At 44.6% G+C, this 15,727-nt stretch overlaps 1 protein-coding gene across 2 annotated transcripts in view; it reads left to right on the top strand.

Annotated features, from left to right (window-relative positions):
• Positions 1-15,727, top strand: part of LOC126473759 (transmembrane protein 47) — a 149,682-nt gene that overhangs the window by 37,578 nt on the left and 96,377 nt on the right. Inside the window, exon 1 of one of the 2 annotated variants that reach the window (XM_050101017.1) lies at positions 10,027-10,375. The exons of the other annotated variant lie outside the window; for it this stretch is intronic. The gene's annotated coding sequence lies outside the window, so the exon portion shown is untranslated. Of the gene's footprint in view, positions 1-10,026; positions 10,376-15,727 lie in introns of those variants that run through there. 2 annotated transcript variants of the gene reach the window in all.

Below are 15,727 nucleotides of genomic sequence, written 5' to 3'. Positions count from 1 at the left end.
AATATTTTATGCATTATGAATGAATACACATAAAACACTGCTGTGGTATTCTACAATATTTACGATCTGTTTCACAAACAGGTTTTCGGCTGTTAACGCTATCATCAGGTATAAACATCAGTGTGTGGTGCAGTTAAATTTTGTTGACTCAAAAATTTTAAACTAGTGCATCTACAGAGTATCTACGTTTACAGAGATGGAAAATTGTTTAATGCTAGAATTGAGAATAAAACATGAGGGATTATTTCACTGTAAATGCGGTGTGAGATTATTTAACTAGGCTAAAAATATGCGACACATTAACTAATGTATTATAGACAAATTACAACAGTTGTTCATACAAGCGAACAATTGGTCAATAAACTTTGGTGACACATTCCAAAGATGTGGTAGAACAAAATAATCTTGTCTTTAATAGATCCTAAATTACTAACAGATAAGATAGAATAGTGATATTAAGCAAGTGAGTAAAGAAACAGCTGTGGTGAGTGAAGAAACAGCTGTGATTATACAAAGTAATTTCATTAGTGACAATGTCTTGGATGTTCAGCAGAGATGTGAGAGGAGATTTGAGACGAAGGGAGGGGGTGATTGCGAGTTGTGGATCGATATATTTTTATTATTTTTTGTGGGGAAGGTGATTTATAAGAAAGAAACTGGGAGAAGATGGTAATGGTAAATGGAGCCACTATGGTTTTTTTGAACGTGGTAGTTCTCCTGTAAGGTGAGGAAGTGCTTTTTGTTGTTGTTTAGTCGTACGATTTCCATGTCTGTGGTAAGTTTATGGTGGGGTCGGTGTAAGTGTTGTGCAAAGTTATAATTCCTTGCTCTCATGTGTTCCTTGTATCTGGTGCCAAATGTCCCCTTGGTTTCGTTCCTGCAATCACCATCTCTCCCCCCTACGCCCGCTCAAAAAATATATATCAATCCGCAATTCACCCCCAACTCCTCTCACATCTCTCTGCAGAACATACATTTTCACTAATTTGCACTCTCTCTCTCTCTCTCTCTCTCTCTCTCTCTCTCTCTCTCTCACACACACACACACACACACACACACACACACATTTCACATCATAACGTACATCGAGAATATGATTTGTGAAACATGTAACGAACACTCTCTAGAACACACATAGCCAGTAGAAGTCACTACAGAATTTACGAAACAGTTTTTATTATCCGTCCAAATTGCATGTATTTTCAAAATTGTGATTTCGGTCCCATACGTACTATAGGCAGGTCAGAGTATGACGGTGCCGAGAGGAATCTGTCCTATTCATAAGCAAATTTACATGCTAGTTCACAGAACAACATACTGGTGTTTTAACATCCACATTGTTCATATAGCTCATAAGGCTACAGCGTGCACTTTTTACAAAATTTTAAGAATACGTACAGTTTAGACGGGCAATAAAATGTTGTCCAAGCATTGATTGCAGATTTTCTACGAAAAAGGCGATGTATCATTTTTTGCAAAATACACAAAACTGCTTCACTTACAAACGCCCGGGTGGCAGGAATCACTGTGTTGGGTACTTCGGCACGCGAGAACAGTCCCATATTTGAGACACTGTACACGATGTACCACACCGCAGTGAGTGAGAAGTATTGAGCAAGCGAATCCATGGCACTGTGTGTGTTGCAACTCAACATTGGTGTACAAAATTCCAGCCAATCACAAAAGATGACTCAGACTACCTTCTGTTCAGAAGACTGTTGCACGCAGCGACTGTTATGTTGACTTGTAAATTATAGATTTCAGCTGTCAGTCGTCCTTTTTAAATTTTATTGCCAAATCTAGATTTGAGCTAGAAACTAGCCATTCTCGATGCACTATTATTTTCGCTCAATGCATGTAATGCCTGTTGGTCGAACTTCATCCACAGTTCATTGAATACTACATGCATCATTTTAGTGTGCATTGAAACGAATATAGTGACAGTCCATTCCCCCAAAGAAACTGGTATAGGCATGCATATTCAATACAGATAGATGTAAATAGGATGAATACGGCGCTGCTGTCGGCAACGCCTATATAAGACAACAGGTGTCTGGCGCAGTTGGTAGATCGGTTACTGCTGCTAGAATGGCAGGTTATCAAGATTTGAGTGTGTTTGAACGTGGTGTTATAGTCGGCGCATGAGCGATGGGATAGAGTATCTCCGAGGTAGCGATGAAGTGGGGATTTTCTCGTACGACCATTTCACGAGTGTACCGTGAATATCAGGAGTCCGGTAAAACGTCAAGTCTCTGACATATCTGCGGCCGGAAAATGATCCTGCAGGAACGGGACCGACGACAACTGAAAATCACTCCACGTAACAGAAGTGCAACCCTTTTGCAAATTGCTGCAGATTTCAATGCTGGAGCATCAAAAAGTGTCAGCGTGCGAACCATTCAACGTCACATCATCGATATGGGCTTGAATGCACGACACAAAGCTTTACGCCTCGCCTGGGCCCGTCAACGCCGATATTGGACTGTTGATGACTGGAAACATGTTGCCTGGTCGGACGAGTCTCGTTTCAAAAAGTGGTAGACTAGTACGGGTACGGAGACAACCTCATGAATCCATGGAACCTGCATGTCAGCAGCGGACTGTTCAAGCTGGTGGAGGCTCTGTAATGGTATGGGGCGTGTGCAGCTGGAGTGATGTGGGACCCCTGATATGCCTAGATATGACTCTGACAGGTGACACGTACATAAGCATCCTGTGTGATCACCTGAATCCATTCATGTCCACTGTGCATTCCAACGGACTAGGGCAATTCCAGCAGGAGAATGCGACACCCCACACGTCCAGAACTGCTACAGAGTGGCTCCAGGAACACTCTTCTGAGTTTAAACACTTCCGTTGGACACCTATCTCTCCAGACATGAACATTATTGAGCATATCTGGATGCCGGGCAACGCGCTGTTCAGAAGAGATCTCCGCTTCCTCGTGCTCTTACGGATTTATGGACAGCCCTGCAGGATTCATGGTGTCAGTTCCCTCCTGCATCACTTCAGACATTAGTAGAGTCGATGCCACGTCGTGTTGTGGTGGCCCTACATATTAGGCAGGTGTACCAGTTTCCTTGGCTCTTCAGTGTATTACACACTTCAAGCAATATTTTGTCAATAAAACAGTCTAGATAGCTTACTAAAATTTCTTTACTTATGCGGCGTTTTGACTACTGCCATCGCGTATCAAAAAGCTTATAACTTACAAAAGAAAGCAGTGTGTCAGTACTAAAATTTATGTCTAATAGGGGCAACTGACCAAATTAGGCGTAGAGTTTAGTACTGACACGGAACTTTCTTTTGTAAGTTCTAAGCTTTTTGATATTTGATGATGACAGTAGGGGAAACGACGTAATAAGTAAAGAAATTTTAATAAGCTATGTAGACGGTTTTATTCACAAAATATTCACTATGATCACGGCCTCTACAGGACATTAATTTCCTTTTATTAATAACTTCAAACGATAATAATAGTTGTTATTGATCTTATTTTATGCAGATAGACGAAAATCGTTGCGTTGACATTGACCTGCAACTTTTAACAAAAACGAAATATTTTTTTGCGGATATTCGCTGGCATACCGGTGGATAGCCGCATCGGCTCAGCCTTTTACCTGCTGAGCAATTTCTGCCGAGGCTATCTGCGGATGTACGCATCGACGCAGACCTCCAACTGTCGAGCAGCAAACCAGCCTGGTTGGCGTGAGGCGAGGCGGCGGGGGCGGGCGGCGGTGGCTGCCGGCCGTGCTTTGTTCTGCGTGCGGCAGCCGCGATAGCTGCAATCGCCGCCGCGCCAACTCTCTCTCCTCCTTCCTTCCGCCCTTTTAATCGGAGTTCTTTTGTTTCAAGTGCTAAGTGAGCTCTTTGTTCAGTTTCCTGCAGCGGCGCTTTTTCTCTAGAAATACACTTAGCAGTCGTGCTCCAAATTAACCGAGTAGTGCTGCGGATGCTGGTTCTAAGACAGTTTAAATACCTGAAACTTCTCACACCCGTGCTGCGGTGATCGTGGTGCTGTATGTGTTGCTCGATGACGTTGATGATAATACGTCGTGTGGCATCAAAAGTACACTGAAGTATCTACAGTCAAATGGAAATATCCAAATTTTACAACGAGTCAAGAGCACTCGGGATCACTTGGTATAGAGTCGTCAAATCACCATCAAATGCTCGAAGTAGGCACTCCTTAACAATGTGTTCTATTGTTTGCTCCTCCACTCCACAATCTTAATCAGCACATGAACGGAAATCTCCCTTGATGCATCTTGAGGCAGTTCAGCTTCGACTAGGTAGTTGGAATTCCTCACTCTTCTTTGTTGGATCTTAAACCAAGGGAACATTGTCGGATGGATGTCCGCTCGAGGGTCGTCGCCACTTGGAGGTGATGTCGAAAGAACGTATCGATAAGGATGCAATGCTTGCGCTGCCTAATGTGTTCCAAAACGCTCCCCATAAAACCGTGGGCTCCCACCTAGGATTCTGTTGGTGATAGAAAGGTAGGGTCAAGTGTTCTGGGTAGCCTTTGGGCTAGGAACCATTTGTATACCCAAAAAAAGGATCGTCGTAGTGTAACTATCCTACAGAACAGAGTCAAAGTATGAATATTTCACATTTTCTCTTTCTTAGGCAAATGGAGCAAATTGGTTGGTTCATCTCGCGTTTGATGTAGTGTATGATGAGCCTTAAGGGCTCTTGTGGAGACATTATTGGCTCAGGGGCGGTTGCTTAAGAACCCTCCCTCCCCCCCCCCCCCCACCCAAAAAAAAGGTATCCGCGCCCTAAGTGCTTCCAGCAATCTTGTGAAGTAGATTCACTCTTCAGTCAAGCTTCTTAGATAATTTGATGCATAATTGTTTGAATGTTAAGGACCGATCCAGATTGGTTACTAGATGTATTGGGTTGTAGTCATGGGGTGCTTCAATGCAATCGAAAGGCACATGTAGCTTCCTTTGCGCTTCTTTATTATTTAGATGGAATGCAGTAACCCCAGTTTTATTTAGGCTAGGCATGAAATCTCCACTTACGGAAGTAATGACTCAAATTCGGCAGATCACTTGTCACCATATTCTCACAGTGCTTAAGATCTTCACTCCGGAAGACTAATGGTGGATCGTCTGCGTACTGGATTTTCATGGAATCCGTGTCTGGCGTGTCACAGATATACAGGTTCAACGGAATGGGAGCCAGGACTGAAGTAGGCCATTATTTAGAGTCCTCCATTTGCTAGATTGTCCATTCAGAAACATCTTAAAGTGGCGAAGTACGATGATGACGGATTTAGGATAATCAACAGCATTTTCATAAGCGCCCTGGAGTATCAGCATGCATATCTTGATGTCCGCTCTCGCAAGCGAAACTGTTATGACGATACGCCAGGGACAAACATTAACAGATTTGTTCAAATGTCTGGCTGTGCTGACAGAAGTATGTGGTTCGTGACTGATAAGATCAGTTTGACTGCAGCTGTCTCGCGTATTAAAATCCACCCATCGTTTGGAAAAACGTTCTTATGATTGGTTCAGCTAATCTCGCTAGTCAGTGTATTACCACATTGATCGCTTTGGAGCATGTAGATGGGGTAGAACAGGTACGATGTGGTCATTGACCCACCATCGCTGACTTGTCTGGAAGTGAAGTGGCTTCTGTGCCAGTCAATTTTATGCAATCGGCACAGTAACATGAATCGGATACTTGGGTACGTTAAGGAATGTCGGAATAGAGCTGTCGTAATTTCTGTAGACGACACCGTGAATAATTTATTGGTATATCAATGTGGACTGTCCAATCTGGCTACGAGGAGTGGTGTAACAATCGCAGCCACATAACGCGGCTTAAGAACAGTGGTCGAAAAAAAAAAAAGATCCTATCAGGGACTGGAACGGAGGTGCACACCTTATGAATGAGAAATCTGTTCCAAACCTAAGAGGAGTCCTCGCTGTCAGTGGATGCAGCTCCATCTGAACCAGCGACCAGCGGGGTATTCTTCTGTTGGAATGTGGGAAACTGCATAAAAACCACATCCATGCTGGCCAGCACACCGACCCCCGTCATTAATCCGCTGGGCGGATTCGATCCGTGGCCGACGTAGTTCCCCATCTGGGAAGCGGCGCTTTTACACGCATGGCTATCCAGGCGCCCACTTACAATAAGTTCTACCAGAAGTAGTTTCCACAAACTTCGCACGTTGGTGGAGCATCGCACTGGAGAAGGAAACTGTACGTCAGTGGACAGTGTCCTGTTCCTGTTCACTTAATTCCATCGGTGTGGCTGGCGTGAGGTGGACCACGTTTGGATGGTGGATTTCCTTGAACGCAGCTTGCTGTGCACCAGCTCCAAATCACTTGTCTTCCCATTCTCACACGATCCTTGTGTCCGACAGAGAGATGTGACAGCATGCTGGGGGCGGTACACTTGGTTTTCTGTGTGCGCCTCACGACAGGACGCAGGTGGCTGACATAGTAGTTAAACCGAAAGGGGAGGGGTGTACAGTATCATATTGCCTTTACTGTGCCGGAGTAGCAATGACCACGAGAGATCCACACATTGGCAGGGTGAATAAACTAGTTCGGCAGCTTTCAGATTTTCCTTGGTTAAAAATAAGCTGGACAGTGCTTCAGCACAGTGTTGGCAGGTGAGGTGTTGTGAAATAGTTGAATGACTTACATTCCAGCTCACATCGCCCACGACTCGTTTTTATTCACTTAGTGTAAACGTGCACCACATGAACTCCGGAATTGTTAATCTATGGATATAAAAGCAAAGGGCTCTCTTTGGGTCACCACGGGTTGCACAGTGGGTTTCATGAAAAGCGACAATTTACAGAAAAACACTGAAACGCTAAGACGGATAGCATATAAGCCTTGAAACATTATTTCAGCAGTTTATTTACTGCTAAGGTGTATTTAAATTTGGGGCAAGCACTGATAATCTCATCAATGTTTAAAATGACTGTGAGGAGAAATTGGGTAACGTGCTATATTTATAATACGTGATATTTATGATATGCAACAGGTTTAGAGTCATCAGCGGTCTAGTGTCGATGTTGACGGACAAGGCGAGGCGTAAAGCTTTTAGTAGTGCAGTCATCAAGGGTACACGAGTGAGCCTTCGGCTCCGAAAGCCCATATCGATGACGTTTCGTTGAATGGTTCACACTCTGACACTTGTTGAAGGCCAAGCATTGAAAAATACAGCAATTTGCGGAAAGGTTGCACTCCTGTCACGTTGAACCATTCTCTTCAGTCGTCAGTGGTCCCATTTTTACAGGATCTTTTCCCGGCCGCAGTGATATCGGATATTTGCTGTTTTATCGGATTCCTGATATTCACGGTGCACTCGTCAAATGGTCGCACGGGAAAATCGCCACTTCATCGCTACCTCGGAGATGCTGTGTACCCTCACTCGTGCGCCGACTGTAATACCACGTTCAGACTCACTCAAATCTTGATAAACTGCTATTGTAGCAACAGCAACCGATCAAACAACTGCACCGGACACTTGTTGTCTTGTACATGCGTTGCCGACCGCAGCGCCGTATTCTGCCAGTTTACATAACTCTGTATTTGAATGCGCATGCCAATACCCAGTTTCTTTGGCGCTTCGGTGTAGTACCAGATAAATTTCGTACAGTGGTCGCACGTCAACTGCTGGAAGAACAGGTGACTTAAAAAAATGACCAAACGTATTAAGCAGTACGTTGAGAAAAGGAAGAATTCATATTTACTGGCGCCAGCGGGAACGAAACGCTGTGGCTTTAGCATGAACCCTGTGACAGTTGGAAAAAACTACCAGTGTAAATAAAGTGTATTCCCTCTTCCCGGAAAGGTTCAGATCCTTGCACATGCATCCTGGGAAAGTCCTCACAATGTGTCTTCTTTTAGGGACGCCAATTTGTCGCAAATTGCACCATTTACGAATACTTCTTGCACTGATAACAAGCATCATCATACTGAAAGAACGTGTACTCCACGTGTCATGCAAGGCAGCTTACATGTCGAGGCCCGGAACACTTGTTTCTTGGCAGTGAGGTGTAGGCAGCTCTGTAAGACAGGCTGATTTGGCAGGTCGATACTGTTCCGACACAACATGGCTGTCGTGCAGGGCAACATATGCGAGGGGCTGGCAAGAATACCTTTTTGCATTTACCGTAAGTCCTATTGGAGCTAGGGGATTATAAAACCCAAGGTACTGATACTTTTGAGGCCTGCTTTTTCTGTGCCAAATTTGGTTGCCACTGGCCCAGGGGCGTGGGAGGAAATCCCCCCTGCCCACCCCTGCCCCCCCCCCCCTCCCGACACACACACACACACACACACACACACACACACACACACACAGCTTTATATAATTTGGTGTGTGTGTGTGTGTGTGTGTGTGTGTGTGTGTGTGTGTCTTTTCAAAGAGTGCTGTGTTTTTGGTTGAAATGGTTCTAAGCACTATGGGACTTGACATCTGAGGTCATCAGTCCCCTAGACTTAGAACTACTTAAACCTAACTAACCCAAGGACATCACACACATCCATGCCCGAGGCAGGATTCGAACCAGCGACCGAAGCAGCCACGTGGTTCCGTACTGAAGCGCCTAGAACCGCTCGCCCACCGCGCCCGGCGCTGTTTTTTAGTATTTAATCTCTGTAGAGATAAGTCTAACAATTACGTTGAGACACACTTTAGACACATTGCTGTGTCCGTTGACGACAGTATAAGGAAAAAGGACACGTTGCTGAAGGGTATCCTATAAATGATGGTCAATAATTTTAATAACATTGCAGCAGTCATCGACAAAGTTACTAGAACAAATGATACACTGCACTACCTGCAATTAGCCCATAAGTGGAAGTTAACATAACCAAAAGAATACACAACGTGTTTTTTGTCGAAGGAATGGAACAGTGACATTGCTGTATGCACTGTATTAGTTTGCCAGTGCACTTGTTTCCTCACGGTAGAAGTAGAGTAAACAAGAACACAACGAGATTGCATTGGACGAGTTTTGTGTGTTCTTAGTCAGAAGCGAGGGCTGTCGCATCGAACTTCTTCTGTTCCTCTCATGGAGCACATTTGCAGTTGTACACACTACAGAACTTAACGTTCATCTTTTGTTCTCCACAATCTCTCAAAACGTTGCTTCGTCAGAGGTTATCTGATGCCGAGAGTCGGTCATCTTTGCCCTGTCAGTGCTCCTTTACAACAACGTCATACACTCAACTTCTGTGCTAAGTCAGAGGTTCGAGTCCTCCCTCGTGTGTGTGTGTGTGTGTGTGTGTGTGTGTGTGTGTTATCCCTAGCTTAAGTTAGATTAAGTGGTATGTAAGCTTAGGGACCGATGACCTCAGCAGTTTGATCCCATAAGACCATACCACAAATTTCCAAAATTTTACTAAGTCGAACTAGTCTCACGTTTCAGTAAGAGAGAACGAGTCGACGAGTACGAAGCAACCGCAGTGCCACCGTTCTCTGATTCGTCGCATTTGGGAACTGTAGTGGGAAGGAAGGAAGCCACTGTTTGCGACGTGCGCGTGTTGCTGTGCAAAACGCTGATGCAGCACCAAATCTTTGGCTGCTCCTGTTTGCATTACTCAAAAGCCGATTTCCGTGTATAACGGCAAGTGATTAGGCCCTGGAGAGCTCTTTGTTTCGAGGTAGTTACATTGCTGCCCTCTATAGTTCACGGCGCGCAGTAGCGCATCGGTGATCGTATCTCGGAGAAGCCAGATAAGCGGCAACCCTCGGATGCTGTCGATAAAGAGTAGTTAGGTGATCGTCGGCTTTAACGCAGGCGGGCAGTGCGCGTGCGCGGTGGCGGCGTTCCGGCGGGCGCGGCGCGGCGCGGCGTCCGAGGCTGCGCTCGCTCGGGATCGATCTGGGCGTGACGTCACGGGCGCTCCGCCCGCCGCCCGCCGCCTCCCGCTGGCGGGCGGGGGCTGCCGCCGCCGCCGCCGCCAGTCGGCCGCCGCGTCGCTCGCATCCCGCGGGAGCCCCGTGCCGCCTCCCGCGTGTGTCGCGACGTGTCGAGTAAAGCTCCACAGTCCAGTCCAGTCCAGTCGATTCGTTCTGCCGACGGCCAGTGTCTACAGCAGGCGTAATCTCCTCCGCCGGACCGGGCTCCACACTCTGCCAACACTCGCTCCTCCGGCTCGCTACTCGCGATCCGACTGCGTGTGTGCGTGCGCTCTTAGAGGTTCCGAAGTTCCTGCAGTCGACGTTCAGAATGCGTATTCAGAAGTCAGAACACTAGTCGATTAGTAGAGGAGGCTACGCCCGCGATTGCTGCAAAGACTGTGCCTTTGTTTCAGCCGTAAATACAGTAATTCCTATTCGTCCTGCTGCGGCCGGTCAGAGGCACATTCGACGAAACTGCTTTCTTTCCAGGTGTGTTAACGTAATTGTCGGGTGAATCACTTCACTGGAGAGACAGATTTGGTGTGCAGCGTGTGTTTGTCTACCTGCCGATTCGCAGTGGCGGTCCTTGCTTGTCATAATGGAACTGATTAGCCTAGCGAGAGGGTCTTGCTTATTAGTCTCCACGGTTCACAGCCGTTCCTTCCATAGGTACCACTGCCAGAGAAGTTTTCTCACAGTCGACGCTGCTGGTGTTCAGTGTGATTTCTTCCTCTGTATAGGGGCAACACAGTTATTTCAAACACGTCGAGAAATGACGCCCGCCTGATATGATACATCTCTCTGCTGTCCTCCGCTATATTGTATAGCGGATCAGTAATTGGAGGAAGTCCTATTTCGTTGCAGTGTTAACCCTACTTCAAATTATTCTCGAACAGTAACGGAGAAAAGGAAGTTGTAATGCCCTGGCGCTTTATCATACATAAGTTGAAGACTGTAAAAAACTAGTTACTACGCACATAGACGCAGCATTTTGAGTAGTTCCCCAAATGGAAATTTTTAACTCTTCAGACCTTCCACAATATAGTGTCGCTGGTGATAATTTAGAGTTAATTTCTGAAAATGTGACCTAGTATAAGACCATTGTATAACATTTGCGATCTAAACTGTTTTACGTTGTTTGAAATGCACCCTCTACGAGCTGACTGGAGCGGCTGCGTCTGTACTGTCGGTGAAACAATATGTACTTGCATAGTTCGTTCTTGTCTCGGCATTGACGCACTGCTGCAGCCTCTGACTTTTCAGTGTGACCACAGGTTTACGCCCAGACGTTAACTATAATGCATAAGATTCGTAAGCAGTTTTCGTTGGCTTGCTCTGTCTTTTGAGACGTCGCGAACGCATTAATGATAGCTCTTGTCGCATGTAACAATACCATATGTAGTGCATGACTCTCACGAGAGGATTCAGCTTCGCTTTGCATACTGTTCTTCTAAGTTAGATTTGTTGCGAAAGTAGTTACGGCAGCGCACAGAGATAATTTCTTGTCGGAGTACTGAACTGTGTTAATTATTAGTGCTACGGAAACGCGAAACACGCTTTTAAGGAAAACTTAAACTATATTCTGTTTGGGACGGTGGACGGGTTGTTGAAGGACAGGGTTAAAACACTTGGCCTTAGATTAATCTGTCAATTTGTTGACGCTTATCCAGCCAACATATCTGACTAAAGTTCATTTCATTTCACGTTTTGCCGAGCGTGTGTGCTCTATGGGTACCAATAAAAGTGTCGAAGGTATTCGCGGAGATCTCACAATCATTGAAATTTAGCATTGCCATAATATCAGCGCCGCCTTGCGATGATGCTACGTTGGCTTTCAACCATATCCGCTCCGAGGTTAGACAAACGTTGTTACAGATGGGAAATCCATCTGACATGCAGAATACGCAGTATTGGTCTCCATTACAGCGTTTACTGAAGAAATCTTAGTGTTACCTTTCATTTAACACCTGTCTTCAAACATTCATTTTGAAAACGTTTTTATCAACAAATTGTATCTATAAGAGGCGATAAAATTTCCGTTTGAGGGCGTTGCTGCTGCATACATGCAATGTAGCGCGACTCTGATGCGGATATATAAGGACTGGGTTAGGGATTTATGTGGCATTCTTGTCTTTCTGACGAACGCACGGTGACTGTGGGAACGTGAAAAGCGGCGACGTTATTTCCAAATGCGTCCAAACAGGACTAAAGTGAGGTTACTTTTTTTGGGAGGGGATGGGGGGGGGGGGGGGGCTGCCGGAGCACGAACACCGGTAGGCATCCATTGGAGAAAGTCGAAAAGCCAACTGCGACAATGGGTGGTGCTGCTGCTGCTGCTGCTCCATGATGACGCACGTTCCCATATCGCTAATGTCTTAACAGAAGTTACGCCAACTCAAGCCCTGTAGTCCTGATCTGTCCCAATGTGACTGTCACGCCTTCGATCCCTTAAAAAGGACCTCGATAGGTCGAAGATTCCTGTCGGACGACGATGTGCAGCAGGCAGTTCCGGCTACTTCATGGAGCAGGACACAGTGTTTTACGAAACTGGTGTCTTCAGTCTGGTGCGTCGGTGGGATGAGCCTCACTGCCCACAGCGATGTTGCGTAATTGGCATTCCTATTCTGGACTGCACTGTCTTCGAATGGAAACTTTTTGATCGACCCATTTGTTTTTAACGTTGTCCACAGTTTTACTGTAATGGATATAAATGACAAACAGCAACAACCCCTTCTCTCAGGCTCTAAATCGTACGTGTTGCTTTCCATTTTTCCTTTCCCATTCCTCGTATAAAATTTTGAATTGTTTATCTGCTGCTGCTGGCCAGTAATATCTCATGAGTTATGCTCCACCTTCCAATTGTTTCCTTTTGCCAGGTACAGCAACGAAAATCGGTTTTAGACATACTTTCCGAAGTGCTGCTTAGTGGTAAAACTACGAGCGCTCCACCAGTTTAGCTCATGAATAGACGGATTGATAGTTCAATATTATCCCCTTTCTCGAACTTTATGACGCGAAAAAATCCTGATTATTGTAAACGTTTGATTTACTGTGCAATGTCATAAATCTACGTTTACATAAATATGTCGCTGGGTAGGCAGAGGTTTTGGAAAATTACTACCCCAAACGATGGATTGTAAAATGTTAGTAACTATTTGAAATCTGACCATTTGGCCTTGAAATGTCCTATAACTTCTTAAGGTCAGTCATGTATTAATTTACGTGATACATTGTATGTTTCTCAAGTTAAAGACATGGGGCAAATTTTTTGTGTACTGGTACAAAGAAGACTGTAAGAGACTAATGTCCAATGGATCATTTCCAGGAAACATAGATGGTATCCCCGGATGTAGACTTTATTGTTGATTAGTCACTTGAAATGTTACCAGTCGTCTGTTGTAGCTGCTGAAATTTCAAGATGGAAAAAACAACAGTGGGATATTATAGATATAGCCATTTAGTTAGCCTATAAAATTTTTACTGATGACACCAGCGAAAGTCTAAACCATACAGTTGTACCCGGTAATTCATGACAACTCGGCAAACTTTTAAAAAAAAAAAAAAAAAAAAAAAAAAAAAGTAGAGCCAATCTTACTGAAGAGGATTACTTTCCAACAAATTCCCTGCTCGCCCAGGTACAATAGTTTCGAAATCATAGGCAGTGTGCCACGTTTCTGTTGTTCGTAGTAAGCAAGCCTTTGACTTCCCATTGTCTTTGCATTTCGTGTACCTTTCACGGAGTACGAGACATAAGCTAAACAGTAATCGCACTGATACTCACAAAGAATAAAATACGGAGGCTTCTCTCGCAAAGGTTCTTCTCGAAGAGATACTCCATCTTTATCGAGCTTTTTGTACACTTCTGTGTTTTCCTCCCTTTAAGGAAATCCTTGTTTCATATCGTTTTCGAGTAAAACACCAATTGTTGAAGAACATAAGTATAAATCTGTCAACAGTGAAGTTTTTATAGTGGCTGTATAGTAAATACAAACGTTAGACCTGCTGAACAGCAATTACGAAATCAAATTTGCTATGTAACATCACAGTAAACAAATCCTAATTTTTGTGTGTTAAAAATTAATTTGTGCTTTGATGTGTATAAATAGAAATTTGAGTATTAACATGACGAGCAACTACCACTTGTGTTCTTCGTTGAGAGCGAATGATATGTTAAATCCCAAGTTGCTCGACATTATTAGAACCAAATTTATTCATTGTAATCCAAGATTTGATATCACCTACAGGACTTAGAGTTATCTGTTCGACATCTTAATTGTCAGTCGATTTATATTAATTTTTTCACAGTAAGATACATTTTTACTTGAAATTTCGAGAAAATATTAGTAAGTACTGTAAGTGAGTGTAAGTACAACTTTCGAGTACTTCTGATCCAAATTTGAATCAGAGACGCTAGAGGAATGTGACTATTTGCAAGGTGGTAAATATTCAGACAAGGGGGTGTCCAACATTTTAGTTTACCTGCGCTATGTTGGAAGAAGACGATTATTTTTAGACAGCTCATAATATGGTTAACACTAACACGCCGATTAAAAAATGTTAGAGAGAGAGAGAGAGAGAGAGAGAGAGATTGGGGTGGAGCGGGAATTTAGAATAGAATTTTATCGTAAGTTACCATAAAGTAGATCGTGCGATAGATACTCACTTCTTGGGCCACATGTGGCCCGCCGGCTGCGCGTTGGACAGCCGTGGTGTCGACAGTCTGGAGAAGAAATCAGCTGCGGCCGATCCAGACTCTAAGAGTGCATCTGCTTCTTATGCGTCATCCACATTCTGCTATACGTGTTTCATTAATCAAACTAGATCAGTTGGACAACGACGGGGCAGAAAATCGAAGCATGGCCTATCTACAGAAAATACATTGGCACACGCCTTGAGTGATTTATGAAGATAGCAAAAAACTGAGGTGTGGTTTGCTAATCGGATGTTTGAACCTCGACTCTCCCAAATGAGAGTCCAGGCGCCTTATTGCTTGTAGGTTTTGTCAGAAATAGCCACCAGCTGGTGCGGACTAGCAGAAGCAAACAACTCGTACCGCTGCAGGCTGGCCGTGGGGGCTTCGCTATGCTAGTGATCTCACATGTCGAGGGAGCTAAAATCGGAGCAAAAATAGACCAAAACGTACGCAACGCGCAAGTCCCTGTGACGTGGATTTATGCTGAGATGCGTTTAAAACTGCGGGGACTCACTCTTAGAGGCAATGAATCGTTTCATTTCCCAGAGTAAAATTTATCGTGTAATCCATTCCCCAGAAGTACACTCGTTGGCATCGATTTGAAAATTAATGTTGCATTGGAATACTGAAGCTAATCATAGTGAAATTCTTTGCGTTACCTATGTTCTATGAAGAAAATTGTTGCTAACTTGTAACAGTAGAACGAACGGTGATCTAGCATTGTCTTCTTTGCATTTTGATACGTGTGATGGATGACAATAAAAATCTTCCTGGCAGATTAAAACTGCACTTTCGCTGACAGTGATCTTACTGGTTGAGCTATCCGGGCTCGCTTAAAGGAGTTCATTGGTTCAAAAAAATCCCTTGTAATATCCTATTTTCATATTAGAGGAGCTCCTCGTTCAGGCCCTGGAATTCCGAAGGCTGGCTACCGGCCACTGTGTCATCCTCTACCTTGGTGTGTAGAGGGGCAGGTGGTCAGCAACCATCTCTCCCGGACGTTTTGCCGAATTGCTAAACCTTGGAGCCGCTGCTTCTCACACAAGTAGCTCCTCAGTTGGCATGACGAAGCTGAGAGCATCCCGTACCAGTCTTCCCACTACGAAAAAAAATTGATGGCAGTACCGGGAATCGAACCCGGTTCCTCC

This window comes from Schistocerca serialis, chromosome 4 (assembly GCF_023864345.2).
Source record: "Schistocerca serialis cubense isolate TAMUIC-IGC-003099 chromosome 4, iqSchSeri2.2, whole genome shotgun sequence".
Classification (NCBI taxonomy): Eukaryota; Metazoa; Arthropoda; class Insecta; order Orthoptera; family Acrididae; genus Schistocerca; species Schistocerca serialis.
This window is presented reverse-complemented; position numbering and strand designations above follow the sequence as displayed.